The sequence below is a fragment of the Mauremys reevesii genome, linkage group 4 (genome assembly GCF_016161935.1).
Source record: "Mauremys reevesii isolate NIE-2019 linkage group 4, ASM1616193v1, whole genome shotgun sequence".
In the NCBI taxonomy this organism is placed as follows: Eukaryota; Metazoa; Chordata; order Testudines; family Geoemydidae; genus Mauremys; species Mauremys reevesii.
The window spans coordinates 37,819,180-37,846,390 of NC_052626.1; the positions used below are offsets into that span (position 1 = coordinate 37,819,180).

At 43.7% G+C, this 27,211-nt stretch overlaps 1 protein-coding gene across 10 annotated transcripts in view; it reads left to right on the forward strand.

Annotated features, from left to right (window-relative positions):
* Positions 1-27,211, forward strand: part of CEP128 (centrosomal protein 128) — a 432,173-nt gene that overhangs the window by 25,347 nt on the left and 379,615 nt on the right. Inside the window, exon 1 of one of the 10 annotated variants that reach the window (XM_039534738.1) lies at positions 2,725-2,839. The exons of 7 other annotated variants lie outside the window; for them this stretch is intronic. The gene's annotated coding sequence lies outside the window, so the exon portion shown is untranslated. Of the gene's footprint in view, positions 1-2,724; positions 2,918-3,128; positions 3,164-27,211 lie in introns of those variants that run through there. 2 more of the 10 variants (XM_039534736.1, XM_039534739.1) reach the window with 2 other exon arrangements.

Sequence of the window (27,211 nt, forward strand, 5' to 3'; positions counted from 1 at the left end):
AGCTGCTCTAGCTCCAGTTTAGCAATCCTAGCCATAGACATACAGAATTGACTTCCTGGTGCCTTCTTCAAACTCTTTCTTCCTACAGCCCATACTCCTCTCTCCAACATCCATGCAGGTTGCTACAATGGGGAATACAATAAATGAGACAGCAAGAACTTTTAAAAAAGGGAACAAAGCATGCTGGCTTCTCTAAAGCACGGCCCACATGGGCATTATTGGGGCTTGGCCCTTAAAGGCAATGGAATGATGGAAGATGCCATGTTGAGTAGTCTAGAGAAATGTTATCCAGTGGATCAGAGGACAAAGATAATCTTGTGGCTCACCTCAGATGGGTGCAGGAATATATATAAGGGAGGCCTCTCTCCCTGGGACAGGGATGAGGGTGCTTTAGCAATAGCAGGCATGAGCTAAGAATATGTGTGAGGGTTGGGAAGGAAGAGTGGGAGAATTGCTTGAGAAGAGGGTAGTATGAAGGTTTAAAGGAAAATCAACTACTGTAGAAAGCAGTCTTTGAGTAAATTAAGCAAACATAGAGAGCAAAATTAACAGCTGCTTAACATTTTAGGAACACAGTTTTACAGTTCAGTCAACTGCCACTGATCTACCCTATATCTACCTTTGAAAAAAGGGTTGTATTTACATAGGAGGGTATTTGGTGTTTTTCTTAAAGTCCCAGAATCTGGATTCATGTGATTAGAAGAGTATCTCTGCTTTTGTTTTTTCTTTACATGAAGTTTCTAGCCCCAATGGCTGCAGATAAAAGCTTGAAAATGTAGAAGCAAATACACTGTAAAGGCTCAGAAAGGAAATCAAAAGACTTTCCTCCCCTCATTTTTTAATCTTGTATTTTCTGGTCTTGATTCATGCTTTTTGATTTTGGGGTTAGCAACATTGTTAAAGACTTAATTTTATTATTTTGTTTTGGGTATATTATCAGCTACAAAAGCCACAAAACTACAATGTAAGCACAGTTTTAAGCCTCTCTTGTAACTTCCATTGGAAGTTTCAGAGACCCAGGCTAAGCTTCCTGTAATGACTCGGCATTTATACTGATTTTGATTTTCTCTCTTTAAGACTATGCTGTGTATTAGCCGTTGTATCTTGAATCTAAAAATATTTGTACTTGAACTGTTTATTTCACAAATTCATAATCTGAGGGGATACATAGCACTTTTTACACTTGGTGTAAAGAGAACCAAGAGATAATTGACTCAGAAGAGGCAAGGCAGGAAGTATTAAAGAATGACTAACAGACTTTCCTGACTAGAATAAAAAAACCCAGCATTGATTAAGATTTATTTCTCTCTAAAATGTATTTTATGTATTTTTTTTCTGTAAGGTGTCGCCAGTTCTCTGGAATCTCTTGCTGCACATGAGTATTTTGATTCATACCTGCTTCAGGATGGTTGTCTTTGAACGTGACTTTACCAGCTTGCCATGTTTTTAAAGACCACATGAAATTACTTTTAGCAGTCATAGGATTTGGATTTTTTTGGTCTCAATTGAGCTCCAGTGGACATGTGACCTTATAAAAATCATTGAACAATTTAATGCTCTTGTGCTTAATTGACAGTCTCTGAAGTGGCCTGGAAATCTACAGTAGCAGTGGTCACAGAAACAATTAAAAACAAAGATAACCAAAGGACTTATATAAAACAAGCAAAAACACCCAACATTCTAAATGAATCAAACACAATTCATTTTTTTGCAGTTGTTACTATGTAAATGCAGGATCTTACTGCTTATTTTTGGTCTTCTTCCCTGACTTCCTCCTATTGTTAAGTCCAGTAAGGGCTTGTCTATGCTACCTGCTGGATCCGTGGGCAGCACTCAGTACAGCGGGGGTTGATTTATCGACTGCTGAGCGTTCTCCCGTCGACTTCGGTACTCCAGAACAAGCAGCAGAAGCGGAGCTGACGGGAGAGCGTCAGCTGTCGACTTACCGCACTGAAGACACCACGGTAAATAGATCTAGGTACGCTGACCTCAGCTTACGCTATTCACATAGCTGAAGTTGCGTAGCTCAGATCAACCCCACGCTGTAGGGTAGATAAGCCCTTATTGTAGTTTATGCCCTGACACTTCTGATCAGAACAAGATCCGGCATAGACCCCAGGCACTGGTTTATTGTTCTACATCAGTGACTGGAAACCTCTGGCATGGAGCACATCAGGGAAATCTGCTGAAGGGCTGGGATGGTTTGTTTACCTGCGGCATCTGCAGGTTCGGCTGATCACAGCTCCCACTGGCACCACATATTTTTTTTCTTACCTCAAACAGATTACTAACCAATGTCCTGATCTTGAAACCACTAACAAACTTGAATGATATTATGCAGATGAGTAGTCTGGACTGCTTGCCTGTGTTATAAATTACTCAAGTGCAAAAGTGTTTGCAGTTGAAAAATTTCTAGAAATTAATCACTAAAAACCATAATTAAAAAGAATACTTATTTGCATTTTAATGCCACTTTTCCAGTTACACTCCTCCCCCGGGTATAATGTAGAGTCACCGTCAGCCTCAGGTCTTGCTGAGGCTGCTGTTCTCACACGCCTCCTTTCATGGATGGCTCTTTAAGCAATGGGTGTGGCCTGAGCTTCTGGCGATCGCCTCGGTTGGGCTTTCGGCGCGGACAGTTGCGCCTCAGGCGAGACCCAGCAGCGCAGCCGCAAGGTCTTTCGGGAGTTGTAGTCCACTCAACCTTCTCCCATGATGGCGGCATCGGAGCCTGAGGACTACATGTCCCACGGTGCTAGGCGTCGGGGGCCCTGGCGCCCGGGAGGCCGCGCTCTCTCCCTGTGGCAAGGCGGCTAGTTCAAGTTGCCATAGCGGCGAGGTGGGGAGGAAGCTGAGCAGAGTTGGGCGGTTGGAGCCGGCGGGGTGGGGGTGCCCTGATGCTGAGGTCTCTCGCGAGGTGAGGAGGGGGCTCGGCCCCCGTGGCGTGTTGGGCCTGGGTGGCTCCGGAGTAGGACACGGGGGCGGGGGCCAAGTGACCGGAGCCCAGGGGGGCTGCTGGGAGCCACTGTAGGGGCTGGGCCCCGGGAGGGCCTGTGGGGCAGTGTATGGGGGCGGTGTCTGTCCTGTGGGGTACTGCAGTGTTGTGTTTAGAAAGCTGGCCTTGAGCTGCACAGAGGAAACCACAGTTGCCAACTTTCACATGGTAAATAAGCACCCTGAATTTCACAATAAGCTAAAAATCAAGGTAATCCCATTTCAAAATAAGGCCAAAACAAGCCAGTCCGTAAGAACCCCAACCCTCTCTGTGTCTAGATCTCCCTGGCATGCAGTCTGGGAATATATTGGGGCCGCTATGCGCACTGCCTTTCCCCTGCTTGCCCAGAGCCGACCAAAAAAAAAAAGAAGCTATAAGCCAAACAAACAATGAACTATATGCCAAAAACTAGCCAATAAGCAACTCACAAGCCAATTAAGCCGAAAACAAACTCAATTTCTGTGGGTTTTTTCCATGGGTTTGCCATGTCTGGAGGAAATTTTCTACCCTGGTGTCAAAATGTGGTGTAGCAGCATCTGTGTGTTCGGTAATGGAATGAAATTGGCAGAACCCAAACTTTAAGTGCTGACAACATGCTTAGTCTTGGTCGGAGCACACAAATGATAGTATCATACACTCCTTTGTCCCCACAAATTGTTTACAACAGGGATCGGCAACCTTTGGCACGTGGCTCCCCAGGGTAAGCACCCTGGCGGGCCAGGCTGGTTTGTTTACCTGACGCCTGCCCCGGTTAAGCCTGCCCCGGTTAAGCCGATCGCGGCTCCCACTGGCGGCGGTTTGCCACACCAGGCCAATCGGGGTGGCGGGAAGCGGCGGCCAGCGCATCCCTCGGCCCGCGCTACTTCCTGCAGCCCCCATTGGCCTGGGACGGCGAACCGCGGCCAGTGGGAGCCACGATCGGCTGAACTTGCACACGCGGCAGGTAAACAAACTGGTGGAGGAAGAGACAGGGAAGGGGTGGCTAGCTTCAAGAAACATTTTGGCAAATATCTCTTCTGGCTTTCATCCTGTTTCAGCATATATTTGTACTTCTAATTACCTTGGTTTTTAGTTATTTTTCTAAGTATTCTCACTGGGAAGTTGAAATTAGAGACTATCATAACCATATTAAAAATTAGGATGTCAGTTCTACAAACACTGAATCTCTTTTAAGCATGAAAGTGCTTGCACTTCCTCTTAGCACGCTTATTTGAATAAAGAGGAAGCTTGAAAGCTATATGAAAATCTAGTAGAAAATTGTTTTTCTGTCAGATGAAATGTCCTCATTCAGTCATTTTTTGTTTATTTAGCACTTTATTTACTAGTCTCCTTTCAGCACTGCAGCCATTGCATTTTTAGCAAACCTCTTGTTGGACAGCTAAAAATAAATCGCTTAACTGTCTATGTGGTAAATCTTCATTTCCTTTGTGCTACTTCTAGGGTTGTTTCCTTTTCTTGACCTCATTTGGTGGAGACACTTATTGGAACTTTATTTTGTTTTTAGCAAATTAACTGCAGTGCTGTTCAGCATTACTTTTATTTCAGTGTTTAAAAATTCAGTAAAAATAAAACAACTATGCTCGTGGAAAAAGCTTCTGTGCCAGTTTAAATATCTGAGTCAAAGAACCCAAAGGTGCCTGTCCTGGGGCACTTAGGCAAGGTATAATTTTTGCTCCACCCTGTCCGAGTGTCTCCTCCCTTCTCACTCAAAAAGGTACATTGCAAGAGGAAAGTCAGCTGCTTATAAGGACTGGCAGGAATCAGGGCACCAAATGTTACTTTTTGTTTAGAAACAATCTTGCTTATAGAAGTTAAAGGTAGAAAAGATCTTACTCCTGGAAGAATTCTGTGCAAAAAAATTAAAAATTCTGCGCATAATATTTTAAAATTCTGCAAAAATCTGTGTATTTTATTCATCAAAATAACACAATATAATTGCGCCAGTTTCAATTATTTTGGTAATTTATTTAAAAATACCTGTCAGCAAGTATGTCTGTAACAATACAGACAACAAAAAAAGATTCAGGATCTGTTTTTTGACAAATAGATTCCCTACTAGGCATATTAATACAAAACTTTGAGTAATCATTCATTTAAGCTACAACACAGAAATGTATGCCCGCATCTCTCAGAAGCAGTGCAAAGGCTTGGAGGAGTCAGGGGTAATGGTTGAGCTAAGGGAGAGTGAAGTAATTGCAGGGAATGAGCCTGGGAGTGAATCTGGCGGTTTGTTGGGTGTGCGTGGGAGAAGTTTGGAACAGGGTTTTTTTAGGGGGAAGGGATTGTTAGGCAGTTGAGGAGCCTCCCCCATGCAGAACTTGTCTGATCCCTAGCCTCTTCCATTCAGTCAGGCACATCTGCACCTATCACCATGTGTCCCTGCATCCCCCTTCTGTCCCATCCCCATGTGTCCTTGCACCCAGACTCTGCCACTCCTTACCTCCATCCTCATGTGGTCCAGCACCCCAACTGAGCAACCCTTTGCCCAAACCCATCCCCAAATGGCCCTGCACCCCCACTCCCATTCAGCCCTGCTCCAGTCTATCTGCCCCACTAGCCCTTGTGAACGCAGGTCTTTGACACCCCCTACCTCCCAGCAGTTCTGTGTGCCTCGTTCTGTGTCCCATCCTCCTCCCCCTATCCTGTTCCTCCTCACTTGGCCCCATGGGCAGGGCACTGTGAGGAAGGTACCCTCTCCTCTTCCCTATCGCTGGCTGCTACTGCCGGTGAGCAGGTTGCTCTCTGTTCTAGTGCCACAGCAGCCCCTGGGTGGTGAAAGGTGTAACTTTAGTGCCTCTCTGGCAGAATATATTTTCTACAGAGGAAAAAAAAATCTGCTGGGGACATGAATTCTGCACTTGTGAAGTGGTGCAGAATTCCCACAGGAGTAAGATCTATTAGATCATACAGTCCATGTCCCCGCTAATAAAATGATTGTTCCCTTTTAGTACACTTCCTAGTATTTTGTCCTGCCTAATTTTAAATATTTTAAATTATTGAGTTTTTTCCACTAGCTAGGGAAGGGTGAGGAGATTACTGCCTGAATGCTGACCCTTGACTGTAGTCGGGACTTTTTGTCTATCATATCAGCCTTTAGCTCAGTGGTGCCCAAACTTTTCCTGCCGCACCCCACCCCCTCTTACCAGTAATGGAATCAGTCCATATTCTCACCCCACTCTCCCCTCCATTACTGAGCAGCCAAGGCTTCCTCAGCTTGGGCTGAAGGTGGAGCTGGGGGCAGAACTGGGGATGGGAGAGAGCTGTGGCTGAGTCCAGAGCTGGGGCGGAGTGCAGCTGGGTGTGAAGCGGAGCTGCAGCTAGGGTGAAGCGGGACTGGGGTGGAGCAGGGCTGGGTGTCACTCCCTCCCCACCCCCTGTGGGAGCTGACCCGGGTCCTGCCACATGCCCCCTGGAGTTCCTCAGTTTGAGGACCACTGCTTTGGCTGGTATGTTGTTGATAAACTTAAAGCTTCCCCATAGGGATTGCTATACCAATGGCCTGTCTAGTTCAGGATACCTTCTCAGATATCTGTCTGTACCAGATACTTCAGAGGAAAATGAAGAAAATTAAGTGGGCAATTATGGAATAACCTGCCCATGAGGGAAGTTTCTTCCTTTCACCATCATTTTAGATGCTTATATTCCTTACAAACTTGTTTTGATATTTCTATCTAATGTATCTGTGGATGTTCTCATTAGCCATATGATTATTCAGTTCTCCTTTTCTGAATTGCCTGATATGTTGTGGCAAGGAGTGCCGTGCTTGTTTCTTGTACTTATTTAGGCCATGTCTATATGTACAGTGGTGCAGCTCTACTGGTACAGTTATATCAGTGGAGCACGTGTGGTGAAGATGTTCTGTGCCAACAGGAGCGGCATAAGCTATATCGGTGTTAGAAATTCTCCTGCAGACATAAGCATTTGTGTGCACAGCTCTATGTCAGTGTAACGTATGTCGCTCAGGGTGTGTGAAATAGTCACTCTTCTGAATGACATAATTTTTGCCAATATAGGCTGTAGTGTAGACATAACCTTAGGTGAGTACTGTGTGAATATTTAATATACTAATGCATTTGTGCAAGACTAGTGAGGAATGAACTACTATGGTGTGTGTGTGTGTGTATGGGGGAGGTTTGTTACTTCAATAGGTAGAAATTAGTAGCTTAATTACACTAAAGTGATGTCTACACTATAAGCTAAGGGAGTGATTCCTCTGCTTGTGTGCACGTACTTATTTGTTCTAGCATGGATATAAATAGCAGTGTAATCATGGGAGGGCAGGTAGTGGCAGTGGATGCATGACTGAGTTGTGCTGAGTACAAACCTGCCTGAAACCAGTGGATATGTACTTGGCACATCTCAGCTGTGCCTCTGCTGCAGCTACGCTATTATTGATATTTGTGCTAGCTCTCATTGAGCTACCACAAGTATGTGTACACCAGCAGGGTAATCAAACTCCTTGCCTCCTTGCTCATAGTGTAGGTATAGCCTAAATGAATACGGGAACATATTCATCCGACGAAGTGGGTATTCACCCACGAAAGCTCATGCTCCAAAACGTCTGTTAGTCTATAAGGTTCCACAAGACTCTTTGCTGCTTTTACGGGAACATAGTTTCTCTTCATCCTCTCCCCCCAGTCCTCCTTGAAGGAATGCTGTCAAATGACCCTTAAAATATTTTCAACTTTGTCTCTTGATTCCCTCCAATCCACCCTGCCCTTAGGTGTTCTTAGAATTAGATAGTTTCAGAGTTTTAGAAAAGTAATTTTCCCTACCGTTGAAGATAAACAATCAGAGCTGCTATTATTTTTGGACCTAGATATTGGAAATAAATGTGGTGGTAGAGAAAGAAGAACATGGGGCAAGAATTAGGCTCCAGTCCTGTAGTTGGCTCTGTTAACTTGCACCTCTGCAGCCAGGAAAGCTCCATTGAGGTGAAAGGCTAAATTTTTCTAGTTATCTTATAGGATGTTTCTGTTCTGTGTAACAGTCCTTTTGAGCCAAATGGAAAACATGCTTATTTGATCTTGCATTCCCAAATAACAATACATAGCACATCATCTTATGTACTTAAAAATAATAAAGAAAACAATTCTAATCACATGCATCTCTTGCCCCTCTGGAAGGGAAGAGCAAATAAATTACATGTGGCAAACACAGATCAAATTAGAGGATTTGTATTAAACAGGCAGCTTTCAGATAATGTGCTGAATTTTAGATCTGATCTTTTCACTCTTACCAATGAGCCCCATCTATTTTTGTCACTAGATGCAGAAAAAGCTTGTAGCAGAGTAAATTGACAGTTCTTAAAAGATACTTTATATACATTTGGCTGAAGCCGTAAATTTCAAAATTGGATTTCCATCTTGTATTCCAAACCATATACTGCTGTAAGAGTAAAAGGATATCAGAAAAAATTCTCCTTCTTTAGATGCACACGCCATGGATGCCCATTGTCTCCTGTTCTTTTTGCCAGGGTAATGGAGTAATTCATCTTCTAGTTGATAAGAAATAATCCTTGTGTAAGGGGAATTACAAAAAGAAACAGGGAACACAAATTAGCCTTACACAGATGATGTCATGGTATTTGTTATGATTCCAGCTCTCACACTACTAGATTTGAAAGCCAAAATCTTAAAATTTGTCAAAGTGTCAGGATTTAGTATAAACTATGACAAGTGAGACCTCTTGGGCGTAGGTATGGGCTATGATCTACTGAAAGATATAAAAGATAAATACGAACACAAATGGGTAGCTACTTCAGTAAGATATCTAGCAATCCACATTTCTAAAAGATGGCAACACTTATATAATTATATGCTTTTGATTAAAAATATCAAAAGAGATCTGAAAAATTGGTCAAAATATGAATTGTAGCGGTTAAGGTGAATATTTTACCCTGCATTAACTTCCTTTTCCAAATGCTCCTGGTTTTAGTCCCTGGGAATTTGTTAAATCAGTGGCAATCCATGATAAACAAATTCATTTGGGGAAATAAGAAATCCAGAGTTAAGCAATCTGCTTTACAAAGGCTGTGGCAAAGGAAGGATTGGCTCTACCAAACATTAAACGCTGTTATCAGGCTAGTCAGATCACAAACCTGATGTACTGGATAACACCAAACCTTAATCAGGAATGGCTAGAGATAGAACAAGCTCATATTGTGCAATCAAAGTACACATGATTCCCATGGATAAAGAAATCCTATAGGCCAAAATCAGTCTATAGCCGCCCTTTTATGAAAGCAACAATAGAAACTTGGGGTAGCTTTCTAATTAAATAATTTAAGCTCATTACCCCTCTTCTCTTGTAACCTCAATAAAAACCTGGAAGTTTTAACATTTGGGAACTTACGGGTACATCAAAATTCGGCCAACTGTTTAGAGACAATATATTTAGCTCAAGTGATGAAATACAACTAGTAAAAGACACCAAAATTCCAGTATATAAAGACTTGCAATTGAGACTTTTCAACCCATCCCTATGAAAAAGCAAACCTAAGCAGAAAATTGATGCAATTTGAAAAACTACATCCACAAAACACAAAGGTTTACTCCCCATTCTATACAAAGTAATCTCTGTTACTTACAGGAAACAACTATGTTCATGAAAAGATGAAAAATTGGTGTAGGAATAGATGCCAAAACTGAGGAATGGGAGAACATATGGAGCAATGGTCCCCCCACCTTAATGAACACATTAATAAAAGAAAACCTTGTTGCCACTTTTTATTAATGGTACCTATTTCCTCCTAAAATTAAAGAAATTTATGGTGCAGGGATGTGTAATGAAATGGAAGGATTTATCCATCTATGGTGGAAATGCCCCCAAATTAAGACATTTTGAAATGCAGTTGGATGCAGCATAAAGGAGATAACGGTGCCAGCTATCAGATATTTTTATTATCAGACATTAGTATTTTTATTAAATTGTCCTGAAAACTCTGCATCTTACAAAAGCTATGGAGAATTGATCATTTATCTATTAGTTCCTGCTAAAATTAGTATAGCAAGATGGTGGAAGAAGAGTGAGTCTGCTAAATCTATTGATGAGTATCAAAAAATCTGGGAAATTCTGGTAATAGAAGAATTAAGTCAGTTTTTACAGGGGAGAAGGAAAAAAAGATTACTTAGAAACCTTCCAGAATGTTTTGGAGTTTGCTGAAGAGGGCATTGCCTGCCACCAATCCTGATGGTTTGAGAATTTTTTTGTGAATACTAAGGAAGGGAAAAACCCTTTCAAACATAGTAAAAGTTAAACTCAAAATAAAGGCATTAAAATAGGAAGAAAAAGGAGAAAAGCTTAATATTGTAGAGTTTTGATTGGATAGCTAATAAATAGATTACACATCTCAATGTCAGAAAAACAGAAATTTGGACCTAAATATGAGGTTAAAGACTTTAATTGACACTGTGAACTGAAAGTACAGAAGAGAAAGATGAAGAGTAGAAAAGCATCAACCAATATATGTGATCAATATCACAAAGTTGAAGAAAATGACTAGTAGCAGGTTTTGTCAGTACAACTTTACAGATTTCCATAGGACAATCAATAACTGCGTACGTGTGTGTATAATACTAAGTTTACCTCTATTAAAATTTGTTTTACAATTTAATAAGATTTCTGTTATAAAAGAATGGATCTATTAACAAAATAAAAAAGAGAAGAGATCACATGTGGTAGATATAAGCCCTTATGAACTTGTATTCTGTAAAATGTTCCCATATTTGAATACAGTTGTGAAAAATCAAGTTTGCTGAAACAATACTGACCATGACTTTGTGACCAGTGTAGACTAGTAAATCTTTCTGAGCACCATTTCAGTTAATTGTGATTAAATCCTAGAATTTAAGGTTGAATGTGATTTTGTTCTAGTGTATACTAATTGCAAAATTGTGATTAGTATAGTTTTGGTGTCAACAGTTTTCAGACAGTGAAATTTTTGTAGCAGTATGTTTATCCTTCTTTGGAAGGTGCTTAGATACCATGGTAATCTGGTGTATAAAAACCAAAATAGCACAGAGATTAGTCAGTGAATTTTCTCCACCTACTAGAGGCAGACATTGGATTGCCCTATGACTTTCAGGCTGCATGAAATTGTGGCTCCTCAGGTGGTCATTTGTATTACTTATGACTAACACCAGTCCTGTAAACAAAGCTATTCATGTGCACTGCGGTAATTGTAGTACACCCCGATAACGCTGTCCTCGAGAACCAACAAATCTTACCACGTCATAGGTGAAACCGCGTTATATTGAACTTGCTTTGATCCGCCGGAGCACGCAGCCCTGCCCCCCCGGAGTGCTGCTTTACCGCATTATATCCGAATTTGTGTTATATCGGGTCATGTTATATCGGGGTAGAGGTATATGTGCAGTCTTGATCCTACTCCAGTTGATATCAATAGAATAAGATTGAGCCCCGTGTAAGAGCTACTTAATTTACAGGATTTGCGGGAAATAACGTTGTATGTGTAGATTTAAAAAAATATCTTTCTGCAACAATTATATGTGGGTTTTTACTCAGACTAGTTTGGGTGGAATCCAAAGGTTAAAGACTATACACCTTTCAAGATAAGTATATTTTCCATGTTAACTTGACACATGAAGTATCTCTTGGTTAACTGTGTGCACACACTGGACAGAATTGCATACAGCTGTCTTGAAGGCTGGTTATGAAGCTTACAGTGATAGAGATTTGTTTTTAAATAAATTATATGGTAGTGACCATAACCTACTTAGAAGATACTAACCTTTCACGGTAGGAGAGAATTCATTCTTGTTGCTTTCTCCATCTAAGGGTACGTCTACACTACGGGACTATTCCGAATTTGCATAAACCGGTTTTGTAAAACAGATTTTATAAAATCGAGTGCGCGCGGCCACACTAAACACATTAAATCGGTGGTGTGTCCGTCCATGGTCCGTGGCTGTCGATTTTTCTGCGTTGCACACTGTGGTAGCTAGCTATCCTAGCTATCCCCAGGCCTCCCCGCCCCCCCCCTTGGAACTTCGGGTTGAGATCCAGTGCCTGATGGGGCAAAAAAAAAAAATCATTGGTTCTGGGTTCTCTGGGTAAATGTACCTTCGTCTGGGGAAAGCAAGCAACAGACAGATTTTTTGTTTTTTTTTCCTTTTCCTGCCCTGGCAGATGCCATGGCATGCATGGCATGGATTTTGTTTGTTTTTTGTGACTCACCATATGTGTGTATGTGTACCACAGATAGCGAGCAGAGAGCTAGCAGCTAGCATGCTTTTGCTTTTGCATGACAGCAGAGATGATTACTAGCCGCCGTGCACCATCCAAAAACCCTTCCATAAATTGGAACTGAGGATGATCATGGCTACCAGTCCTTTGTACCATTTGTGCTGGCTGCTGGCCCCAATCAGCAATCAGCCAGGGCAGATTATAAGATTGCCATATAGCCATATTGCACCTTTTCGCCGTTTGTGCTGCATTCTGTGCTGTCAGTGCCCCCCAGCCAGCAAAAAAATTAAAAAAAAAAAACTGGGAATCCTCTCTGAGTCAAATCTATCTAAAAAAAATCTAAAAAAAGAATCAGTGTAGCCTAATATTGCGAGAAGTGCTGAAACCAAGAAGAGAACCAGAAGAGACTCTGTGTCAGAGCCTGCAGAAATTATTATTATATGTATTTTATATGTATGCTTCACACACACCCTGTCCTGTACCCATCTTCTTCCCCCCCTTCCTCCAGCCTTTCTTGGCTACCGTAGCCCTGTCCCCACTTGTGTGATAAATTAATAAAGAATGCAAGAGACAAGACATAAGAGAAGAAAGAGTGAGAAATGAGTGTCCAGCAGCCTCAGCTGCTCAGATAGTCCAGACAAGACATAAGTGAGAGAGGTAGCATCCAAGCCCAGTCAGGGCCAACTGAATCTTTTCTTTACACATGATTTCTGGGGGCTGAGGGGGGTCCTCCCTTGAGGATGATGGGATGGTTGATGATGCCATCATATCACACCATCCATCAAAACCATCCATCCACAAAAAATTAGACACAATACAAGGACAGCAGTTTTGTATCATCAGCCTTTGCTGATGATGAGAGAGATTTTTGATTTTGTTGAATCAGCTGATGCTGATGAGATGGATGATGATGTGCATCCATGTGCCATCATGATGCCCACATGGGGATGAAGGGGCGGGAGTGTGGTGGGTGCATGTGCAGTGCATGTCAGCAGTGTGCAGCAAGATCAAGGTCAGAAGATAAAGAAAATAGTAAAAAGTTTTACCTTGGGGTTGGGGGGTGGGGGTGGGGGTGGGTGGGGGGGGGGGGGGGGACCTGACCAGCCTGTGATGCCTGACAGCCGGTTTGACCCATTTGACAGAAGCATTGAATGGAGCCTGCAGGAGCAAATACTTTCTGAGGGCTTCAGTCCTCCAGGCCTCTTTTCCGTCCCCCAGATTCTCCCTCCATCCAGCTTTGAGCGCTTGCTCTTGCGCTCTGCTCTGTCTTTTTGCGAGTCCCTGGCTGTTTTCTGTCTTCTTCTTTTTTAAAAAATGATAGAGCGGATTTCTTCCCTTGGCGAGATCACATCCGCACGTCCGCCCTTACAGCATTCGATCACATCCATTTTTTGCATTGCTGCTTTTTTTTTTTTTTGAGCTTGCTCACATCGTGCTGATCGGAGCAAAGCGGGGCTGCTTTCAAAAAATTTCCTGCTTAATCCTTTTTACCTCTTGTTTGCTGACCACTGCATTGCAGTTCAGTCGTGACAGCTGCACTGTGGTGCACTGTGGGACTGCTCTATACTATAGCCAATACCGGATCAGCGCCTAACTCGATAATACTGATACGTTATATCCTATACATGATCGTTACGTTACTCCTCGTTAGGAGGGTCCTGAGAAGAGCCAGGGTAATTAAAATAAGTGCCTGGTGCCGTGGACTAATTTTATTTCCTTTGATTTTAAAATGTTTTTTAAACGCAAAGCTAAAACCAGGCCTCAGCCTCATCACTATTCTGACCACTGTGCTATATGTTATAGATAATGCTAAGATTTTATCATGGTTATTTTTAGTAAAAGACATGGGCAGTAAACAAAAATTCCTGGAGCCTGTGACCTGTCCGTTACTTTGCTAAAAATAACCAGGGGGCAGGGCTAGGTATGGGAGAGGAATGGAGTCCCATGGCAGGGGGGCCCAACAGGCCGAGCCCTCTGCCATGGTGGGGGGCATAGCCCAGACTCCAGTGGCCACAGAGGGGCACGCAGCCACGGGGGCACAACCCCGCTCCAGAGCTGGCCCATCTACGTGACATGGGTGTCTGGCCCCAACTGCAGCCCTCTTCAAGCCCCGGCTGCAGCGGGGTGGGGGCACAAGGCCCTGGAAGGCGCAAGGGGGGCGCACAGTTCCTGGTGGAGCCATTGGGTAGGGGTGTGCGGCCCCAGCTGTAGACCCTGGTGAAAGCTATGGGGCTGGGGCATGCCGCCCCTGCCAAACCCCCACCAAGCCCAGGACTCAGGACACCGCGGGGTTGGGGTGGACGGCTCTGGTTGAAGCCCTCGCCAAGCCCAGGGGCTGGGGTGCATGGACCCTGCCAAGCCCAGGACGCTGAGGGGCTAGGGCACATGGCCCCAGCTGCAGCCCCCGGCAGAATCTGCGGGGCTGAGGTGAACAGCCCCGGCTGCAGCCCCCAGCCAGTCCTGGGATGCTGTGGGCCTGGGGCGCATGTCCCCCGCCAAGCCCAGGAGTCAGAACTCTGCAAGGCTGGATCGCGTGGCCCCAGCTGCAGCCTGTAGTGGAAGCTGTGGGCTGAGGCACAGGGCCCCAGCTGCAGCCCCTGCCAAGTCTGGGAAGCCACAGGGCTGAGACGTGTGGGCCCTGGCAGAAGCCATGAGGCAGGGACTGCAGGGTCCTGGTTCCAGCCAGCCTCAGCAGGGCAGGCGCACGCAGTCCTGCCTCCTCCTCATGAAGCCCTAGAAGTCATGGAGGTTCGGTAAAGTCATGGATTCTGTGACTAAATCATACTTAGTTATAGATTTTTTTGTGCCTTTAATTTATTGATATCAGGTATTGCTTTAAGTCTCTTTTTTCCCTCCATCAAACTAGATTCTTCCCTTGTCCTCCTGTTTTTGGTACTGTTTTTTTTTTTTTTTGCACTTCTTTGCTTCCTATTATGTCTGCAGATTGCTGCCAATCATTGAAGAGTGGTGAAGGGCTAAGAAGGCACACTTGATTCTTTTCAACACTGAGGAAGTATATCTATTCATAACCTGAGACGGGCTACGTAACTTTTTGTGCCTCAGTTTCCCCATCTGTAAAATCACCACAGCTATCTTGCTAGGCTTAATTATAGTTTTTAAAGTGTTTCGACATGCTTAATGAAAGATGCTGTGGAAGTACAGTGTGTTATTGGTCTCTAAAAGATGTTTAGTTTTCAGTGTACTTGGAAGAAGAATTCTAAATGTGCCTCTTGCTTAGCAAAATGTAGAGCTGTTGTGGTACTGGGCCAGCCTTGTAAAATGACTTTTGTCGTGAGTAGTGTCCTTAGGAGTATTAAGTACAGAAGAATCTCTTTGAAGCTAAAATCAACAAACTTATTTAATTGACATTATTAGTTTGGAGCTGTTTACTTGGAGATAGAAAGTCACAGCATTCAGAGACCCTAAGGATATGTCTACAGTGCAGTTAAAAACCTGTGACTGGCCTGTGTCAGCTGACTCGGGCTTCTGGGATTTGGGCTAAAGGGCAGTTTAATTGTAGTGTAGACATTCAGGCTCAGGTTGGAGCCTCTGCTCTAGGACTCTGTGGGGACACAGGGTCTAAGAGCTCGGGCTGCATCTCAAGCTGGAACGTGTACACTGCAGTTAAACAGCCTCTTAGCCCAAGCCTGGCAAGCCCAAGTCAGCTGGCATGGGCCAGCTGCAAGTGTCTAATTGCAGTGTAGACATGCCCAAAATGTTTTCTTCTGAGGTGATTAACATGCAGGTAGCCAGTGTTTGTAACATATGATCCCGGTAGTTAGCTCTTGTCTTATGTCATCTTGCAAATCATAATTTTAAATTTTCTGATGAATCAATGAGTTGCTGTCTTCCATACCTGCATTTATGTCATTATAATGAAGATAATTTCCTTTAAGTCAAATAAAAAATCATGTGGACCTTGCAGGTTTCCTGCACACACTGTAGGTGTTTGTTACACTCTTGTACTCACCATATAGGGTTGTTTATCTTGGCTTGATGATAACTCACTAACATTAATGACATATCAATTTATTTTTGCAGATGACTGCCTCATTTAATTTTATTAAGACTTTCCCGTGAGTGTTCATACCACTAAATACCAACTATTAGCATGGGATAAGGTAGGTGAAGTAATATCTTTTATTGGACGAACTTTTGCAAGCTTTTGAGCTTAGCAGCACACTGCTTCAGGTATGGGGAAAGTAACCAGAGTGTCCAAGCTAAATACAAGCTGGGGCAAATTGTTAAACATAAGAGGTTCACATATGCTGTAGATGACCACTTACAATGAAGTGGGCAAGTAAGAATTAACAGGCAGTAGAGTGTGTTACAAATCGTTGTAATGAGCCATAAAACCAATATCTCAGTTAAGTCCATGGTTATGTCGAAACTGGAATAGAAGACCCATGGCATGGCCATTGCTGCCGAGGTCAGCTGACTTGGGCTCACAGGGTTTGGGCTGCAGATCTCAAAATTGTAGTGTAGTTGTTCGGGCTTGGGGTGGAGTCCAGGCTCTGAGACATGCCCCTCTCATAGGGTTTCAGAGTGCGGACTGCAGCCTGAGCTCAAATGTTTACACTTCAATTTTGAGACTTTCATCCCAAGACCCATGAGCCCAGTCAATTGACCTGGGCTCTGAAACTCAGTGCCACAGGTTTTTTATTGCAGTGTAGAGATACCCTTAGGGTATGTCTACACTACAAAATTAGGTGGAATTTATAGAAGTGTTATTTTTAGAAATTGTTTTTATACAGTTGATGGTGTGTCCCCCCACACAAAATGCTCTAAGTGCATTAAGTCGTTGGACTGCGTCCACAGTACTGAGGCTAGTGTCGACTTCCGGAGTGTTGCACTGTGGGTAGCTGTGGGAAGCTATCCTACAGTTCCCGCAGTCTCCGCTGCCCATTGGAATTCTGGGTTGAGATCCCAGTGCCTGATGGGACAAAAACAGTGTCGTGAGTGGTTCTGGGTACATGTCATCAGGCCCCCACTCCCTCCCTCCCTCCGTGAAAGCAACAGCAGACAATCGTTTCATGCCTTTTTTCCTGGGTTACCTGTGCAGACGCCATACCACGGCAAGCATGGAGCCCGCTCAGCTCACCCGTCACTGTACGTCTCCTGGGTGCTGGCAGACATGAGACTGCATTGCTACACAGCAGCAGCTCATTGCCTTTTGGCAGCAGACGGTGCATTACGACTGGTAGCCATTGTCGTTGTACTCCTGGGTGCTCTTTTAGCTGACCTCGGTGAGGTTGGTCAGGGGCGCCTGGGAAGACATGGGAGTGACTCAACCAGATCATTCCCCAGTCTTACTGCACTATCTTCTGCCGAGCACCCAGGAGATGACGATGGCTAGTAATTGTAATGCAGCATCTTCTGCCGAGCACCCAGGAGATGACAATGGCTAGCAGTACTGCACCGTCTGCTGCCAGCCTAAGATGTATAAGATAGATGGAGTGGATCAAAACAAGAAATAGACCAGATTTGTTTCATTTGTATTAATTTGCTCCCCCCTCCCTCCTTGAAATCAACGGCCTGCTAAACCCAGGGTTTTGAGTTCAATCCTTGAGGGGGCCATTCTGTGTGATAGTTGTTTGTGTTTCTCCTTGATGTAAAGCCACCTCCTTTGTTGATTTTAATTCCCTGTAAGCCATGTCATCAGTCGCCCCTCCCTCCGTCAGAGCAATAGCAGACATTCATTTCACGCCTTTTTTCAGCGCATACACCATAGCACTGGAAACATGGAGCCCGCTCAGATCACCGCAGCAATTATGAGCACTGTAAACACCAAGCGCATTATCCTGCACTGTATGCAGAACCAGAACCTGCAAAAGCGAAACCAGGTGAGGAGGTGATGGCAGTGCGGTGACGAGAGTGATGAGGACATAGACATGGACATAGACTTCTCACAAAGTATGGGCCCCGGCAGTGTGCACATCATGGTGTTAATGGGGCAGGTTCATGCCGTGGAACACTGATTCTGGGCCCGGGAAACAAGCACAGACTTGTGGGACTGCATAGTGTTGCAGGTCTGGGATGATTCCCAGTGGCTGCAAAACTTTTGCATGCGTAAGGGCACTTTCGTGGAACTTTGTGACTTGCTTTCCCCTGCTCTGAAGAGCCAGAATACCAAGATGAGAGCAGCCCTCGCAGTTGAGAAGTGAGTGGCAATAGCCCTCTGGAAGCTTGCGACGCCAGACAGCTACTGGTCAGCTGGGCATCAACTTGGAGTGGGCAAATCTACTGTGGGGGCTGCTGTGATCCAAGTAGCCAACGCAGTCAAAGAGCTGCTGATATCAAGGGTAGTGACTCTGGGAAATGTGCAGGCCATAGTGGATGGCTTTGCTGCAATGGGATTCCCTAACTGTGGTGGGGCGATAGACGGAACCCATATCCCTGTCTTGGCACTAGAGCACCAAGCCAGCAAGTACATAAACCGAAAGGAGTACTTTTCAGTGGTGCTGCAAGCACTGGTGGATCACAAGGGACGTTTCACCAACATCAACGTGGGACGGCTGGGAAAGGCACGTGGCGCTCGCATCTTCAGGAACTCTGGTCTGTTTCAAAAGCTGCAGCAATGGACTTTCTTCCCAGACCAGAAAATAACCGTTAGGGATGTTGAAATGCCTATAGTTATTCTTGGGGACCCAGCCTACCCCTTAATGCCATGGCTCATGAAGCCATACACAGGCAGCCTGGACAGTAGTCAGGAGTTCAACTATAGGCTGAGTAAGTGCAGAATGGTGGTAGAATGTGCATTTGGACGTTTAAAAGCGCGCTGGCACAGTTTACTGACTTGGATAGACCTCAGCGAAACCAATATTCTCATTGTTATTACTGCTTGCTGTGCGCTCCACAATGTCTCTGAGAGTAAGGGGAAGACGTTTATGGTGGGGTGGGAGGCTGAGGCAAATTGCCTGGCCACTGATTACATGCAGCCAGACACCAGGGCAGTTAGAAGAGTACAGGAGGGTGCGGTGCGCATCAGAGAAGCTTTGAAAACCAGTTTCATGACTGGCCAGGCTATGATGTGAAAGTTGTGTTTGTTTCTCCTTGATGAAACCTCCCCTTCCCCACCCTTGGTTCACTCTACTTCCCTGTAAGCTAACCACCCTCCCCCCTTTATTGTGCTTTCCTACACTCTGACATTGTCTGCCTCCATGCATTCTGCTGTGCTCTGTCAGTTTGGGAGGACAGCATGAGCTCAGAGAACATTTCATCCCAAGTGTGTTTTTTTTCGCCTTTTTGTCTTCGCTAGCCTCTGGGAAGGAGAAACATATGTAGCTGGTGGAGGAATAAAAAGGGAGAGTGGTAGTTTAAAAAGCCACATTTTATAGAGCAATGGGTCCACTCTTTCACGGTAAACCTTGCTGTTAACATTACATAGCACATGTGCTTTCGTTACAAGGTCACATTTTGATGGCTTCACCCCTCCCCGCACTGTGTGGCTAACAGCGGGGAACATTTCTGTTCAGTCACAGGCAAACAGCCCAGCAGGAACGGGCACCTCTGAATGTCCGCTTAATAAAACCACCTTATTTCAACGAGGTGACCAGGAATGATATCACTCTCCTGAGGATAACACAGAAAGATAAAGAACAGATGTTGTTTGAATGCCAGCAAACACCAGGACCATACGCTGCAATGCTTTGTTCTGCAATGATTCCCGACTGCGTGCTACTGGCCTGGCATGGTATAGTGTCCTACCATGGAGAACAGAATAAGGCTGCCCTCCCCAGAAACCTTTCGCAAAGGCTTTGGGAGTACATCCAGAAGAGCTTTATGGAGATGTCCCTGGAGTATTTCTGCTCCATCCCCGGACACGTTAACAGACGTTTCCAGTAGCTGTACTGGCCGCGAATGTCAGGGAAAATTAATCATTAAATACACGTGCTTTTAAACCATGAAAGGTAGATTCACCAGAGGTCGCTTCTCCCCCTACAGGGTCCGGGAGCCCGCCTCGGGTGGGTTCGGGGGTTACTGGCTCCAGGTCCAGGGGAGAAACAGATCCTAGCTGTTGAGCTTGGGCTGAAGGTGGAGCTGGGGGCAGAACTGGGGATGGGAGAGAGCTGTGGCTGAGTCCAGAGCTGGGCCGGAGTGCAGCTGGGTGTGAAGCGGAGCTGCAGCTAGGGTGAAGCGGGACTGGGGTGGAGCAGGGCTGGGTGTCACTCCCTCCCCACCCCCTGTGGGAGCTGACCCGGGTCCTGCCACATGCCCCCTGGAGTTCGTCAGTTTGAGGACCACTGCTTTGGCTGGTATGTTGTTGATAAACTTAAAGCCTCCCCATAGGGATTGCTATACCAATGGCCTGTCTAGTTCAGGATACCTTCTCAGATATCTGTCTGTACCAGATACTTCAGAGGAAAATGAAGAAAATTAAGAGGGCAATTATAGAATAACTTGCCCATGAGGGAAGTTTCTCGGGTGGGTTCGGGGGTTACTGGCTCCAGGTCCAGGGGAGAAACAGATCCTAGCTGTTGAGGAAACATGTTTCTCCGCTTCCTTGCTGTGAGCTATCTTCAATCTCCTCCACATCATCTTCCTCGTCCCCAAAACCCGCTTCCGTGTTGCATCCTTACTCCATTGACGGAGTCAAAGCACAGGGTTGGGGTACTGGTGGTTGCACCCCCTAGAATGGCATGCAGCTCTTCATAGAAGCGGCATGTTTGGGGCTGTGACCCGGAGCGGCCGTTCGCCTCTCTGGTTTTTTGGTAGGCTTGCCTGAGCTCCTTAATTTTCACGCGGCACTGCCGTGAGTCCCTGTTATAGCCTCGGTCCTTCATGCCCTGGGAGATTTTTTCAAATGTTTTGGCATTTCGTTTACTGGAATAGGGATCAGCTAGCATGGATTCGACTCCTCATACAGCGATCAGATCCTGTACCTCCCGTTTGGTCCATGCTGGAGCTCTTTTGCAATTCTGGGACTCCATGGTCACCTCTGCTGATGAGCTCTGCATGGTCACCTCTGCTGATCAGTTTGCAATGCTGGCCAAACAGGAAATGTTCGTGGGACTTTTCCTGTTTACCTGGCCAGTGTATCTGAGTTGAGAGCGCTGTCCAGAGCGGTCACAATGGAGCACTCTGAGATAGCTCCCAGAGGCCAATACCGTCGAATTGCATCCACACTACCTCAGATTTGACCCGGCAAGGCTGATTTCAGCGCTAATCCTCTCGTTAGAGGTGGAGTAAAGAAATTGATTTTAAGAGCCCTTTAAGTCGAAAAAAAGGGCTTTGTCGTGTGGACGGGTGCAGGGTTAAATCGAGGTAACGCTGCTAAATTTGACCTAAAATCATAGTGTAGACCAGGCCTTAGAGTCTAGCAGAGTTATGAGTTTAAGTTCCCAGGCTCATCTTTTGAAGCTGTTGTGCTGGTCTCCTACTTCCTGCTAGCCCTCAATTGCCCATAGCCCATGTTTTAAATGGTCTCCAACAGCATATGTGAACCCCTGATGCTTAACAACCTGTCTTAGCTTGTAATTAGCTTAGAAACTTTGGTTACCTTACCCATGGCTCTTCCCCAGAAGACTTTTGTGGCGCTCAAAAGCTTGTCCCTTCCATTAACAGAAGTTGGTCCAGTAAAAGATGCTGTCGCACTTACTGTCTCATATCCTGCGACCAATCTGGCTACAACAACACCGCAAACAACTAATTAGCATGAAAATCAAAATGATTGTGATGATCACACTGATTTTATCAAACTGTGTGTGAGCAGATGGAAGGAAAGGGGAGCTACTCTGCAGTAACATCCTGGGAGGCTACAGCATAGGAATGTCAAACTCATTTGGTGGAGGGGGCAGATTCTATTTTAGAAACGATGGTTTATGGGCTGGGATACACATATAGGACTTCAGTGGGAGATTCTCTATGGATTGAGGAGAGTTTGATGTCAATAGGAGATTTGCACAGAAATCCAGGGGAAAATACAGCCTTGATGTGGTAGTTAAGGGTCTGACTTCATGAAAGATTATTTTCAAATTCAGCATAATTCAGTGAGAAAATTTGTTTCCTCTTGAGTCACCTCTACTTCTTCCCTGTTTTTTGGAAGTCTCCTGTGTTCTTCCTTTTGTTCTGTGCAGCAGTTCCCAATTCCTGAGGGTTTTACTCCCACTCCTTTGCTTTTTCAAATGTTAGAATATCCACCAATGTAATAGTTATTGTTGATACTGAAGTGTCACTGTTACGCTTTAAGTTGATGCTCCAATGGAATAAATGGGGGCAAAGGCAGTTCACAACTATCAGGCTATCTGCAGACCAAGGCAAATGGCATTGTATTGATTTCAGTTCACATTTGGAGGGCTTTCCTTGCAACTCTGAGGGATATAAACTTACATTTTTTAAAAAAAGAAAGCTGTGATTCTGGAGAATCAGTATGTTATGCAGGTCACATAAATACATTTTGCAAGCTGGATCTGGCCCATGGGCCAAATTTTTGTTTGAAATCCCTGTTATAAGCAGCTAAAATGGCTCTTTTCAGGGAAAGATCTTTGTACTCATTTGTACCCTCATGTGTGCAAGATGCTCCGTGTGAGTGCAGATGTCTGCCTGTACAGAGCGCAATTCAGGATTATGTCCTAACTCTCCATTGTTATTTCTTCCCTTTTTTTTTTTGAAAAGGTATTTAACTCTACTTTCATGGATGGGGTATGAATTAACTAATTATTGCAGCACTCAGTGCGTTGATGAGATGATGGTGTAGGGAGGAGGGGTTTAGATTTATTAGGAACTGGGGAAACTTTTGGGGAAGAGGGAGCCTATTAGGGTGGATTTGATTTAAATCATGATTAAATCACTAGTCAGGAAGACTCGATTTAATCATGGATTTCTATATAAAAGTGCATTCTTGTTGGTTGTTAGCAATCTGAAGATCCTGCATGTTCAGACATGTTCCTTTCATTATTTCAACGCAACTTCCTCCTGAGAAGGAACACTTCTCATGATGTTGTTTCATTTGGGCAACCAGCCCTTGCCTGTCTTTGTTGCACTGTTTGCATTTTGCACACATGCCTGTCTTACCCACAGGTAGAGGAACTTTATTAAACTATTCCCAAACTGGGTCTCTTTTTACCGCCTGCTGCCATTATAGGTTTTTTCCTTCTAGTGAGAGAATAGTATGGTAGATCTCAAATCAATGAAGGCTACACTCAGAAAGACCTCAAGGCTTCTGGAATATGCTGCTCAAGCAGTTTCACTTTTGTTTCTACTGCCTGTCCCTCCCTTCTCACATTTATCTCCAGACTTCTTCTCCTTGTCCAGATCTGTTACACCCCCGACAATCTTCTATTCACTGGACTTTTTTAAACTTTGCACTTTTAGAGAGAGGTAAGGGATTGACTCTGTGTACACAAATTTGAAGAAGGACAGTAGGGTTGAGGTCTGTTATTTCTCACCTCTATATATTATTTATTTATTTTAAAACATTTTTGCTGTTAACAAGCATGTTACCTCTGGAGACACAAATCCTCAGTTTGAGAACTGCAAAACTAAGCATCTCTGATGGTATCTGCACACTGAGTCCCACTGGGTAGATAGAACGATTAACCTAAATAATCTATACAGAAGCCCCTGGAACCCCATAAGATTGGGTCCCTAATCCATGGACTATTGGAACTCATTTATAAAACTTTTCTTAAACATTACATGAATATATTGTTTCATACTATAGAATTAGAATTTATAATCCCTGTTCCATGATGAGATATATTATAGCTCAAAGATATCTTAATTAAAACTATGTTTAGATAGGTTTTTTCCTCAACAAGCATTTTATCAAACACGGCCGATTTAAATTAAAATCTGATTGTTTTGATTTAAAAAAAAATAAAATTGATTTTTATCCACAATGGAGCCTATACAAGAAGGATGGGCTCCACTTAAACTAAAATGGAACCAGATTGCTGGCACTTAAAATTAAGAAAGTTTAAAAACTGCTCTCTGACCTAAGGGCTGGGGGAAAGCCGACAGGTGTAGAGGAGCGTGTAATACCAGGGTACAAAATATATCTGAAAGGCAGAACAGGTCATGTTGATTAGGGAGTGGTACTATATGTGAAAGCGTATTATCTAATGAAGTAAAAATCTTAAATGAACCAAACTGTACGATAGAATCTTTATGGATAGTAATTTCATGCTCTAATAACAAGAGTATACCAGTAGGGATACATTACCGACCACCTGACTGGGATGGCGATAATGTTTGTGAAATAGGGAGATTAGAGAGGCTATAAAAATAGAATTCTAAATAATAATGGGGGATTTCAACTGTCCCCATGTTGCTTGGGTACATGTCACCTCAGGATGGGATGCAGAGATAAAGTTTCTTGACACCTTAAATGACTGCTTCTTGGAGCAGCTAGTCCTGGAACCTACAAGAGGAGAGGCAATTCTTGATTTAGTCCTAAATGGAGCACAGCATCTGGTCTAAGAGGTGAATATAGCTGGGCCACTTGGTAATAGTGACCATAATATAATTAAATTTGACATCCCTGTGGTGGGGAAAACACCACAGCAGTCCAGCACTGTAGCATTTAATTTCAGAAAGGGGGACTACACTAAAATGAGAAAGTTAGTGAAACATAAATTAAAAGGTACAGTACCAAAAGTGAAATCCCTGCAAGCTGCATGGAAACTTTTTAAAGACACTATAATAGAGGCTCAACTTAAATTTATACCCCAAACATAGTAAGAGAACCAAAAAAAGTGCCACCGTAGTTAAACAAAGTAAAAGAAGCAGTGAGATGCAAAAAGGCATCCTTTAAAAAGTGGAAGTTAAACCCTAGTGAGGAAAACAGAAAGGAGAATAAACTCTGGCAAATGATGTGGAAAAATATTAGGAAGACCAAAAAAAGAATGTGAAGAACAGCTAGCCAAAGACTCAAAAGTAATAGCAAATATTTTTTTAAGTACATCAGAAGCAGGAAGCCTGCTAAACAACCAGTGGGGTCACTGGATGATCGAGATGCTAAAGGAGCACTCAAGGACAACAAGGCCATTGCGGAGAAACTAAATGAATGCTTTGCATCAGTCTTTGTGGCTGAGGATGTGAGGGAGATTCCCAAACCTGAGCCATTCTTTTTAGGTGACAAATCTGAGGAACTATCCTGGATTGAGTTGTCTTTAGAGCAGGTTTGGAATAAAATGATAAACTAAACAGTAATAAGTCACCAGAACCAGATGGTATTCATCGAAGAGTTCTGAAGGAACTCAAATGTGAAATTGCAGAACTACTAACTAGTAGTAGGTAGGTAGTCTGTAACCTATCATTTAAATCAGCTTCTGTATCAAATGACTGGAGGATAGCTAATGTGATGCCAATGTTTAAAAAGGGCTCCAGAGGTGATCCCGGCAATTACAGGCCAGTAAGCCTGACTTCAGTACTGGCCAAAATGGTTGAAACTATAGTAAAGAACAAAATTGTCAGACACATAGATGAACACAATTTGTTGGGGAAGAGTCAACATGTTTTTTGTAAAAGGAAATCATGCCTCCCCAATCTACTAGAATTCTTTGAGGGGTTCTACAAGCATGTGGACAAGAGGGATCCAGTCGATATAGCGTACTTAGATTTTCAGAAAGCCTTTGACAAGATCCCTCACCGAAGGCTCTAAGCAAAGTAAGCTGTCATGGGATAAGAGGGAAGGTCCTCTCATGGATCAGTAATTAGTTAAAAGATAGGATTCAAAGGGTAAGAATAAATGATCAGTTTCCAGAATGGAGAAAGATAAATAGTGGTGTCCCCCAAGGGTGTGTACTGGGACCAGTCCTATTCAACAGTTAACAGTGAGGTGGTAAAATTTGCAGATGATACAGGCAGACTGCATTGAGCTACAAAGGATCTTGCAAAACTGGGTGACTGGGCAACAAAATGGCAGATGAAGTTCAATGTTGATAAATGCAAAGTAATACACATTGGAAAACGTAATCTCAACTGTACATATAAAATGATGGTGTCTAAATTTAGCTGTTAGTACTCAAGAAAGAGATCTTGGAGTCATTGTGGATAGTTCTCGGAAAACATCCATTCAATGTGTAGTGGCAGTCAAAACGAACAATGTTGGGAATCATTAAGAAAGGAAGAGATAATAAGACAAAAAATATCATATTGCCTCTATATAAATCCATGGTATGCTGACATCTTGAAAGATGTTGTCGCTCCATCTCGAAAAAGATATATTGGAATTGGAAAAAGTTCAGAAAAGGGCAACAAAAATGATTAGGGGTATGGAACGGCTTCTGTCTGAGGTGAAATTAATAAAACTGGGACTTTTCAGCTTGGAAAAGAGACAACTAAGGAGGTCTATAAAATCATGACTGGTTGAGAAAGTAAATAAGGAAGTGTTATTTACTCCTTCTCATAATACAAGAACAAGGGGTCACCAAATGAAATTAATAGGCATCTGGTTTAAAATAAACAAAAGGAAGTATTTTTTCACACAACACAGAGTCAATCTGCCAGAGGATGTTGTTAAGGCCAAGACACTAACAGGGTTCAAAAAATAACTAGATAAGTTCATGGAGGATAGGTCCATCAATGGCTAGTAGCCAGCTTGGGTAGGGATGGTGTCCCTGGCCTCTGTTTGCCAGAAGCTGGGAATGCGCAATGGGGGATGGTTCGCTTGTTGAACCTGTTCTGTTCATTCCCTCTGGGACACCTGGCATTGGCCACTGTTGGAAGCTAGGATACTGGGCTAGATGGATCTTTGGTCTGACTCAGTATGGCTATTCTTATGTTCTTATCCCTCAGTTATCAAAAACACTTTCAAAAACAGTCTAAAAAATTTAGGCCTGGGAACTTTCTGGGAAGTTGGTAAGAAATGAGTGTTCAGTACCTCCCAGGATTAGGTTCTTATTTTCTTACTGCTGACCATTTTCTTTGCATTTCAATAACACACCTCTTCCCTCTACCCAGCCTATTTAAAGTATATTGATGTGGTGAATTTTGCCTCTCAGGATGGGAGAAGAGATGGGCCTTGTGTATTACATAGGGAAGGAGAAATGTGAATATAATTTAATC